General features: G+C 47.6%; 1 pseudogene; it reads right to left on the reverse strand.

The window, feature by feature from the left end:
* Positions 1 to 10,262: 10,262 nt before the first annotated feature.
* LOC119823900 lies at positions 10,263 to 11,248 on the reverse strand (annotated as a pseudogene).
* Positions 11,249 to 11,690: the final 442 nt, after the last annotated feature.

Here is an 11,690-nt window from a genome sequence, read left to right on the forward strand (position 1 = left end):
CATCCAAGGTCACGTTCAGAAAAATTCTAAAGTCCTCCTAGAAATCCTGTGTCCGAGGCTAGCCCCAGGAAAGCAAGATTCTAGCAAGGAAATCTAAAATGTAGAGGAAGGCTTGGGGAAAACAACAAGGGAAGAGGCAGAGTTCGCAGCGCCTATGGGCAGTGAGCCACACACAGCTGGTGCTATGAGGTCATCTACGCAGGCAGCAGAGTTAGATGATCCAGGCAGCTGTCGCTCTCGGGATCAGACGCTCGCCTAGGTCTGTGCTATGTTGACGAGAGGTTTTTGAGCCAACCGTGCCCTACCTATAGGCAGAAGGACGGTCCAGTCACAGGCCCAGAAATCACTACTGTCCCTGGGGACCACTAGGAAAGAAGTTGTGAGTGCCAGGATGTGATGACTATGATGCTTCTGGAAAGTTCACTAAAGGTCATGCCTTCCGATCCTTTTTTTCAAGGGGAGTGAAAACCCTAAACCTTTCAAAATTAGAGTCACCCAAGGAATGCTGAAAATCTCAAAGATTTTTCTAGTCAGAAGTGAACGAGCATGGGATCAAACTAGTCCCTCTGAATGCGGTTGACAGTTGGGACAGACTGAGGGGCCACTGACAGTGGTACTGGGATCTGTCTCTACTGCATGTACTGGCTTTTTGGGATCCTATTCTCTTTGGATGTATACCTTACTCAACCTAGATGTAGTAGGGAGGGCCTTGGACTTTCCACAGGGCAGGGCGCCTTGCCCTCTTTTAGGGTTGGAAGTGGGAGGTGTGGGAGGGTGTGTGGAGGGAGCAGAAGGATGGGGGGGAGTGGGAATTTGGATTGGTATTTTTTTAAAGCAATAAAATAATAATAATAAAAATTCCCAGTCAGAATCCCTGGCGACAGAGGCAGCCCAAGAGTTTATGGTGTCTGTCTGTTTCTTTGGTTTGGTTTCCTTTTTCTTGTTCTTAAGTTGTTGGCACAAGTAAGCTCCCTGTGGGAAAGTCCCTCCTCAAGTAACCCTAAAGACTTCTCCCTGCAAGCTCCTTTCCTGACTGAGGTCACGTCCATTGAGAAGCCAGACTCAAACACTCCTTGGTGTCTACGGGAGTCAGCATTGCCCTCTGCTGGTCCAAGAGGAGATCTGCCACAGTCACCTTGGGAGGATCGCCTACTTGGGACTCCATCCCCACAGGGAAAGTTTGTGGCTCTGGTTTTCGGTGGTTGGCATTCTTGAATGGTCTACCTCTCTCTGAGGACTATGGTAACAAAACGGCATTTTCCCATCATACATTTCTTTCTCCACGGTTATCTTCTGCAACCTCCTCCGCTCATGGCCTCTTCCAATGTTCTCAGTGCCTCGATAACTCTGCTGTCACAGGTGAGGTTGACAGGCCTTGAGCGCCTCTGTTAATCAAGGCGTCTGCCCTGAGTTGAGCATCACACTGGGCAGAGGAGTTCAGGGCACTGGGCCATCTTTCCTCGGAAAGCCAAATGCTCTGAGATGAGGCCCAGGAGGAATCCGTAGCAAATGGAGACACTCTTCCATACATACCCAGAACGTTATTAGCTCTCCCCAGTGCTGGATGAGCAACAACCCACAGGCTACTGCCCAAGTCTGCTTTGGTCAGCTCCCAACTGTAAAAAAGGGTTCTGCTGAGGCTGTTAAACCTCCAAAATGTGTGTGTTCCTCGAGGACTTTATTTACTCAATAAAATGTGGGGTGTCCTGGGAAGGAGATGGGTTTTGCAATAAGATATACAAGTTCAACCCACCAGTCCAATGCAACATTATAAAATTGCTTATAATATTGAGAATTTTTTAATCTTTTTTTTTTTTTAGTAACTCAATTGCATGGTTCTTAAGTGTGAACTTTTTGACTAACCGTGTCCTTTTGTGATGGCAAAAGGTTGGACATGCCTGTGTAAACCTTGCAGCCCAGAAAGAGCACCTAGTCACCTTCTCTGATTAATGGGGTAAAGTCTCCGACGCGACAGGCCACCTGTCACCCTCTTGGATGCCGTAGGATGTTTCAGATGAAGGGAAGGCCAGAGAAGTATGTGGTGTCGTGTCCGATGCTGGAGAGGGAGAGTTCTTATGTATGGCTGCACTCAGAATGCATCGCGCAAGCATTAGCTTCATTGATCAACTCATTTCCCAGGTCTTGAACGGTGCCCACGAAGGACGGTGCTAGAATAAACACCCTGAAGGGTCATTGTTGATCCTGATTCCAGCTAGAGATCTGGCCCTGCAAGCCTTTCTACTTCAGAGCAAGGCGTCCTTTAGCCTGGCCAGAAGGTTGGCAAGGACCCATTTTTGCATTGATAAAATCTGCCAGTGTCTTAGGTGCATCACCCCAGGCTGAAGGAAGAGCTGGACAGGAGGAGCTAAACCCTCCCAAGCCTCCCATCTTGTACAAGATCAACACCGGGCTCTTTGAGATTCACCCCATGCAGACAGACTTCTCTCAGCGTCCTCATCGCTTCTCCCTTGTCCCACAGGCTTTCCAAATCTGCTGTCTGGAAACAGACGGGCCAGCCTTGGAGCAAAGGATGGCCCGTCACCAGGACGTTCCCACTGTGATCTCTCCATCTTCTCATGGGCCTTACTTCCCAAGGTGTGCTCTGAGGAGCAAAAAGCTTGTCTCAAATGCAGGCTCTCAGGCCTCGAGCGGGCCTGCTGAGTCAGGGCGTGCATCAGGAAAGGTCCATGATTTATACACTTCCGGGGGTGGTGGGGGGGTCAGAGAGATGGGACTAAGCCATTTCGTTTATGTGTTTGTCTCCTGGTTTCCACCCAGTTCCCGTTTCAGGTCAGCATGACCTGAGAGGTGAGTATAAATAAATTTAGGCTCCTCTCCCGTGCTCTCTGCTGACTTCTGCTGTCAGAGGTTCCAATCTAGTCCTCACCTCCTGCCAGCGACAATTCTGTGACCTTATCCTCACCTCACAACTATCAGCAGAGAGCTGGGGAGCTGACCCATGCTTGATAAAGTGCTCGCTCTGCAGGGTGCTTTCAAGAGAAATGCCCCCACGGAACACTTAGCCCCCAGCTGGTAGCACTCTTTGGGGAGGTTTAAGAGACACAGCCTTACCAGAGAATCACATTACCAGAGGTGAGTTTTGAGAGTTTAAAGACCCACACCACATCAAGTATGCTCTCTCTGCTTTGTCCTTGCTGTTCAAGAAGTGAGTCCTCAGCTTCCTGTCCCCGAGGCCATGCGGTCCCTGACCTCCTGGAACTGAAACCTAAATAAACTCACTTTTCTAGAAGTTGTTTGGTAATGTTGTTATATCACAACCAACACTAACACACCATGCAAGTGTGAGGCCCGGATTCCGTCCCCCGGTAGCACATAAAAGCTGGCGTGGGGTGGGGGGGAGAGGAGGGGAAGCATGGCAGCCATCCTATATCCTAGAACTCAGGAAGCATAGACAGTAGGTTCCCACGGAAGACTCACCAAATTCAAGAAGTCTGGATTCGGCTGAGACTTTGTCTTAATAAAGTAGCAGGGGATAAAAATACCCAACATCAACCTCAGGCCTCCACGAGCTCTTTCACATATACTTGAACACATACGCATGCATACACATGTGAAACAAACAAACACAAGAGCCCCAGAATACATCATTAGCGCTAGGGGGAAATCTTAACAATAATTGTGTTCTTTCTCAGTGAGAAAGCAGTTGCTTGACTGGTTTTCGACAGGAACTGGACAGGCTATGCTGTCAGGTACATACTGTTGCATTGGATGGACACTGGAGACTGGCCTTACTCCAAAAGAAGGAGTCTGTCTTAGTGAGAGACAAAGAGGAAACCACCCCTTGAGGACACCCCTGTATAGAGTGTTTGTAGCACACTTGACCAATTGAAAAACCCAAAAACACAACAGGCAACCAAGTTCATAGAGCAAGAGCCAGGCTAGCCCAGGTCATCTGGGACAAGGGAGGTTATTCCCCCCCCCCCCCCAAGGAGTTGCTTTTAGCTTTGAGATAGAAAAAGATTCCCTTTGGGCCCTAAACTCCTGAAGAAAACTTTCTCCCTTAACCTTGGGGTAAAAAAAAAAAAAATGACCCTCCCACCTTTAACAATCTGTGTGAACAGGCTTTGAAATGCCTTACCCGGCCTGAGCTTTTATTTTCCTTTATAGTCCCATCTGGGGATTTCATTTTGAGCATAAACACACAAGCAGAACATGGGGTAGAACATAAACACTTAGGTCGAAGGAAGTGAAAAGCAGCTCAACAGGCAGACACCGATCCTGAAGAACCTTCAGGTCTCCTTCAGTCGAACCTCTGCCCTGTGCCTCAAATACATGCGTGCGTACGTTAACATATGTGCACCAAGATACACAGCTTCCTCAAAGGGATTACGTCGCATGTTTTAGAAATACCCGAGTTTAACAGTCTTCCAAAACCTCATTGCTCATGCCATCAAATTCATATATAATTCATTTAGTCACTCCCCCCATGTCAACAATTACTCTTGTCCCAATGACTCTGCTGTTTTCATTTTTTTTTTAATCCTGTCATGTGTGATTAACAAAGACTACATCTACTTAAATCTTCATTTGTTCGCCAACCATTTATCATTGAGTACCTACTATACCACGCTCTCTACCAGGAAGTGAGGATCCAATGAGAGACCTTGAGGGCCTTTTGGTCTCCTGAAGGAGGAGGCAGAACGTGCTAAGGTCTGCGGTGAAGGATTAGCCGGGCAGGAAAAGAGAACCAAGTCCCACAGAGTAAGGGTCCTTTACTGGGTCAGTGCCTCCCTGCCATCAAAATGACTGTCACCTACAGAAGTGTCTTACCCCATCTCTGTTTATGACTGGCTGGGTGCTTCACAGCGTTTTCCGTAGATATCAACTTCTTGCCTCATTTCTTTCCTTTTTTTTTTTTAGATTGGAAGTTGGTCTGAAATGAAGAAAAGTCCCACACTGGAACTTCATGGGAATCCTTTTGTCGGGGTTACAGGTGAGCCACCAGGTCACCAGCTGATTCGTTTTGGTGGTGGTGTTTTTTTGGGGGGGAGGTGGGGGGAGAAAGAATCTCACTAGCCTGGAATTCACTATGTGACACAGGAGGGAAGAGGAGGGAGGGAGAGGAGGGACATCTATGTCATATCCACAGACACATAAAAAAAAATAAATCTCTTTTTAATGAATTCCATACAGTTATTGCCATTTTAAAATAAAATATGAGGATTTCAGCGTAGGAAAATACATTCTTCACAATAAGGAAAGAAAGGTCGGAGAGCTGGAGAGATGGCTCAGGAGTTAAGAGCACTGGCTGCTTTCCCAGAGGACTCAGGTTCCGTTCCCAGCACCTATGTGGTAACTCAGAACCTCGGTAACTTAGGTCCATGGGATACAGCGCCCTTTTCTGGCCTCTCCAGGTACCGCGCATGCCCGAGGTGCACAGCCATACATGTAGGCAAAAACATCCATACACATAAAAAAAAATTTAAAATAGATTTTCAAAAAAGAGCAGAACACAAATTGTATAATAGCATGAAAACCACATGCCCATGAAGGGGTCAAAGAGAAGAAGTCTTACAGTTGGCTGGCGAAACTACAGATGGCTTTTCCCCTACTTCCTAAAGCTTTGCGATGTTAGAGTTTAGCTTTTAAAGGTACCTTTAAGAGCATGGTAGCAGTTTGCTGCTAGACTACCAAGAGGCCACTCACAAAATAGCTGCACGCTCTGTCAAACCCAAACTCCCGAGAATGAACACATTTTTTAAACATCACACCCCCATGCCTTCAGATGTATTAAGATTCCACTATATTTTCAATAAGACAAATTATCTTTCCACTTGAGGGATGTGCTGAGGCCTTTAGATAAATGGAGCCACTTCTGGTGTCCAACATGATGAGTTTAAGTTCTGTATAAAACCCATCCTGCTCTTGCCACACCTGGTAATTGAGTTCAGCCGCCCTGGAGAAGGCTGTGGCCTCTCTCCAAGGCTCATAAGAAATCTCAGTTGCCATTTTAAGCTTCCAATTAGTTCACGACGTAAAATTACAACTTACCTGTGAATTCCTTTCTTCCTCTAGCCCGTGTTGTAATTAATTACACCTGTGCAGTCCTCCTTTCTCCGTCATGCCGTTGACCATGGCAAACCTGGCCGGTTAAATCTCCGTCCTACGCCTGTGTGTGGAGGCAACTCTCCTTCTGGGCCTCCCTCAAAGCTCTGGGAACCCAGCTGGGCCATAAAGAAATTATCTCACTCTCAGATGGGATTTGCAGTCGTGTGTGTGTGTGTGTGTGTGTACGTGTGTGACTGTATGTGTGCTTCTGTGTGTGTACCTAGATGTGTGTACCTGTAGGTGTGTGCCCATGTGTGTGGCTGTTGTGTGTACCTGTGTGTATGTCCCTGTATGTATGTACCTATGTGTGTGTGTCTGTGTGAGTGTTCATGTGTGTGTGTGTTTAGGCCAAAGGCCAACCTTGGATGCTATTCCTCAGGTGTCTTCCCTTTGTCTGTCTGTCTGTCTGAGATAAAGTCTTTCATTAGCCTGGAGCTCAGTAGGTAAACTGGGCTATCTGACCAGGATGCTCCAGGGATAGGCCTGATTCGGCCTCCCTAGCACTCCCTCACACCCCAACATGTCTGGCTTATGCCCTGGTTTTGTTTTTTGTTTGTTTGTTTGTTGTTGTTGTTGTTGTTGATGATGATGTTTTGCTTTAGTTTTACAAGACAGGGTTTCTCTGCAGCTTTGAAGCCTGTCCTGGAACTATTGTAGACCAGGCTATCCTCGAACTCACAGAGATCCTCCTGCCTCTGTCTCCCAAGTGCTGGGATTAAAGGTGTGCGCCACCACCGCCCAGCATGCCCTGGTTTTTAAATACATTCTGGAGGCTGAATTCAGGTTACCCTGCTGAAGTGCAGGTGAGCACTGTACAGGCTGGTCCATCTCCCTAGAGCTGGGTTGCGTCCTTACCTGGTACATCCATACCTCTCTTCCTACCTGGTTTCCAGAGTGGCCCCCAGAACTCCAAAGACAGCTACCACAACTTCTCCCCCACCGCTGCTGAGAAAGCCAGCTGCCAAACGAGGGTGACAGTGTAAGGGGCGGTGACAGCAATCTGTTTTTCCTGCCTTCTTTTCTCTTCCTGTCTTAAATAGCCAACTCCTCCACTCAAAGGTTCTGCCTTCTTCAGGGGCCGGAAGTCTGTAGCAAATAGAAGTCAGACTTAAGTCCTTAGCCCTGGAAATTGATGAGGCAATTAGTGGAGGGAGCAGTTTGGCAGTAAAAGTGAGGGCAAGACCACCTCCTCACCCTCCTGTCCTGCCCCCAGTCCCTTCGACCTGTTGCCAAGCTGACAAACGCCAAGAACCCTGGATAGCAGCAGAATGGCAGTCCTGGTGTGTGTGTGTGTGTGTGTGTGTGTGTGTGTGTGTGTGTGTGTGATGGTAGTAATAGTCTGGCAGGCTTGGAGAGTTTAAAAACTCACACCATTTCCAATTGCTCTCTCTGTTTCCTGCTTCCAGTAAAGGACATGTGCTCTCAGCATCTGCCCCAGCTGCTGTATCCCCACCGTGATGGACTCCAACCCTCTGGAAACGTAGCCCAAATAAACTCTTTCTTCTATAAGTTGTCTTCGTCATAGTATTTTATCATAGCAACATAAAAGGAACTAAAACACACATAAATACATATATAATCTGTCATATAACCATTTAGAAAATGCTCATTTACATAATATTTATTATATAATCTTTTTTCACTAGCGAGCATTCTAACCTCTTGTGACTACTCACCTGTAGGCTTCACGGAGGTACTCTCGTATCTCTCCTCCTGCATCTTCCAATGAACCAGGTCTGAGCCCTAGGAGATTTTGTAGGTTTGTATGTTCCCATCATCCTGCCTGGCGTGTAGATATCAGATTAGCAAATATTTGCACTGCACCAGGTTGACAATCAAGTACATCCATCTTGTTAGTGCGCAAGCTTCCTCTTGCTTATAAGTAAAATAAACTTACTTATAATTTATTCTCTCTAAATGTTTGATTTGTGTGTGTGTATCTTAAACACCTATAACTGATGATCATGTAAGGCTTTCTTCAACCAAAGGGAGTCACGAAGAGAAAATACTTGTTTTGTGGAATATTAATTTAAGATGTGTCACATGTGTTTATGCTGTGGAATACTTGTTTAATGATGCAAAGGCATGCTACATTTGTTTGATTAAATAAAATTAACCTGGGGTCAGGAGGCTGAGTCAGCAATTAGCTGACTGGACGTGGAGGAAGGAACCATGTGTGGGTAGGTTTCTTAAGTGGGGGGCTGAGAAAAAGGACACGCTGTTTTGGGGGAGCCGTGAGCTAGGAGGGAAGTTTAGCTATTTGCTCTTCAGACTTTCTGAGCGAGCAGAATTCCACCTCGACCTTTGAGTCCTGAGTTCTAGGGAGGGATAGAGATCTGGGTAAAGCTCTCTTTGGCAGCTGTGATAGAGCAGGCGCCTGCGGGAATAGAATTCCCACCTGGCTACAGCTGGTGCCGCCCAGCTGCTACTGGTAGCTGCTGGGTTGCAATTACCCACCAGGACAGCAGTTGCTTAAGGGACAGCTACTGAATTGAATGGAAAAGACACACTTGGGAAGCCCTGCTCTCTCCACACTGAACAACGGCAAATGCTTCGTATGTCTAAACATCCTGTGATCTTCTAGCAAACATGAACTAGATCCATGCTTCTAATGAGAAAACCATATGGCAAGAGTGTCACCTGAACCTCCCCAGGTGTAAGTGCAATGTACAAGATTTGAACTCAGATGCCCTCGGTTTGTACTATGCTAGCCCCTTCCTTTTGCTTAAATCTGGGTTCCCTATTCAATCCCATACCTATTTTGTGCACACCCCAATGAAGTCACCCAAGTCCCGAATGGCCAGTCACTGTGCTATCCTTGTGGACGGCGGTCACGCCCTCCCATGCCTGTCGCACCCTCTTTGTCCCCAAGCCCTGATCTCTGCATATCTCAGCTCCTGCGGGAGGCTTCTAGCTCCTCAGAAGGGTCCTCTGTCTCTGACGCTGGTTCTCCAAGTCTCCCACAGTATCTGACACAGTGCGTTCAATATGTAACTGTGGACCAAATACCTATTGATGCCACTTCCAACTCGCCCAGCCAGTATCCTCCCTCAGAAGGAAGAACTCAGATCCAATAAATTAAGTGCTAGAAAAGAGGGTGACGGGGCCTTTAATGAACTTGTCCGCAATTTTTCATATTAGGCCAGTGTACTGCTTGTTAGGTCACCGAGCAAGAAAACCTGAGGGCAGCTACAGGCTGACTTAGTAATCAGATGGCTTCAGTCTGCCGTCATCCCAGAGAAACACTTCTGAACATCCATAACTGAAAGGGACTGGAAGATAAGAGTTCAGAACACTGCATCTGTCCATAACCTGAACAGCAAAGACCAAGGACGAAATTACGATCGTGAGAGGCCTCCAGGTTTTGAGCCGTACAGCTTTCAACTCATGGCTCGTCTGAGAAACACAGGATAACAAAATGAATCTTCTCCTTTCTGTCTGAGAGACTCCAGGAGAACAGACTCAGGTGAGAAGCCTCAGGTGGTGACGTAACCGCTGTAACCGGTGCCCTCACCCAGAGCTGAGAGAAACTGCGGGGCCTGCGTGCTCCATTCCTCCTTCTAAGATCCCGCTTCTCTACACTTGCGCCTCACTGGGCTGAAGAACCCCTAAGTTTCTTAATATTCCCCTCACCACGTGTGTGTGTGGGGGGGGGGGTGTAAGCCAGCACATGGGTATAGAGGCCAGAGGCTGACCTCTGTTGTCCTTCCTCAGGTAAGAGTCACATATCTTTTCAGATACAGGGTCTCCCACTTAGAACTCCTCCGCAAATAATAGGCCAGGCTTGCTGGACAGCAGGCCCCAGGGATTCTTCAGCCTCCACCTCCCCAGCACTGAGATTGCAAGTAAGCGTCATCACACCTGGCTGCTGGTTTTTGTTGTTTTACTTGAAAGATGGGAACTATTATCACAGTATACCATCCTCACTGGACATAGTGGGTCCAGAAAGCAGGTGTGGCAGCCCAGCTGTTTTCCTTTAAGCCAAATCTTTTTTTTTTTTTTTTTTGGTGACGAGTACAGTGAACTTTACTGATGGCTCCCTAAGCCCCTCTTGTTATTCCGGTGGTCTGGAATGCAATCTGAGAGGGAGATCCTCAGTGTCGGGGGTTGATTTGGGACAGGGACTGCTCAGCAGCCGAGGGCCTCCCTCTTGCTGTGTCCTTACTTGGATGGCTGGTCCAGCAGGACGCTGCTCACTCCTTGGAGGCCATGTAGGCCGTGACATCCACCACTCTGCTGCTGTAGCTGAATCCATTGTCGTACCAGGAAAGTTATCATTGAGAGCAATGCCAGCCCCAGCATCAAAGGTGGAAGAGTGGGCATCACTGTTAAAGTCACAGGAGACAACCTGGTCCTCAGTGTAGCCCAAGATGCCCTTTAGTGGGCCCTCGGATGCCTGCTTCACCACCTTCTTGATGTCTTCATACTTGGCAGCATTCTCCAGGCGGTATGTCAGATCCACGATGGACACATTGGGGGTAGGAACACGGGAGGCCATGCCTGTGAGCTTTCCGCTCAGCTCTGGGATGACCTTGCCCACAGCCTTGGCAGCACCAGTGGATGCAGGGATAATGTTCCGAGCAGTCCGACAGCCATCACACCACAGCTTCCCAGAGGGGCCATCCACAGTCTTCTGGTTGGCTGTGATGGCATAGACTGTGGTCATGAGTCCTTCCACGATGCCAAAGTTGTCATGGATGACCTTGGCCAAGGGGGCTAAGCAGTTGGTGGTGTAGGAAGCATTGTTGACAATCTTGAGGGAATTGTCCTACTTCTCATCGTCCACACCCATCACAAACATGGTGGCATCAGTAGAAGGCACGGAGATGATGACCCTTTTGGCCCCACCCTTCATGTGGTCCCCAGCCTTCTCCATGGTGGTGAAGACACCGGTCGACTCCACGACATACTCGGTGCCGGCATCGCCCCATTTGATGTTGGCGGGATCTCACTCCTGGAAGATGGTGATGGCCTTCCCATTGATGACAAGCTTCCCATTTCTCAGCCTTAACTGTGCCTTTGAACTTGCCGTGGCTGGAGTCATACTGGGACAAGACCATGTAGTTGAGGCCAATGAAGAAGTCATTGATGACAACAATGTCCACTTTGCCAGAATCAAGGGCAGCCTTGGCAACCAGGTGTCCAAACGGCCAAATGCATTCACGCCGACCTTCACCATTGTGTCTCAGGAGCAAGGCTGGCGCTGCACAAAAAGATGCAGCTGTCTCTAGAACAGGAAGGGGCAGAGAGTCCTTTCAGCCAAATCTTAAAGGAATTTGAGGGGCTGAGAGAGGCTCCATAGCTAAGAACTGTTCTTTCAGAGGACCTGAGTTCAGTTCCCAGCATAACCGCCTGTAACCCCATTTCCAGGGGCTCTGACACCCTCTTCTGGCCTCTGCAGACCTTCATTCATGTCTACACACCCACACAGACACACAGACATATACATAATTGAAAATTTTTACTATTTATTTTTTAAAAAGTTACATTTTGAAAAAAACAAAATTTTGAAATAATATAAAAACAACATATTTTTCTCTTTGGAAAATGATTACTATTTCTAAAACACAAGCACTCACAATGTTATAGAATTTTTCTTTTTAAACAAATTAATGCATATT

The sequence above is a fragment of the Arvicola amphibius genome, chromosome 9 (genome assembly GCF_903992535.2).
Source record: "Arvicola amphibius chromosome 9, mArvAmp1.2, whole genome shotgun sequence".
NCBI classification, from domain to species: Eukaryota; Metazoa; Chordata; class Mammalia; order Rodentia; family Cricetidae; genus Arvicola; species Arvicola amphibius.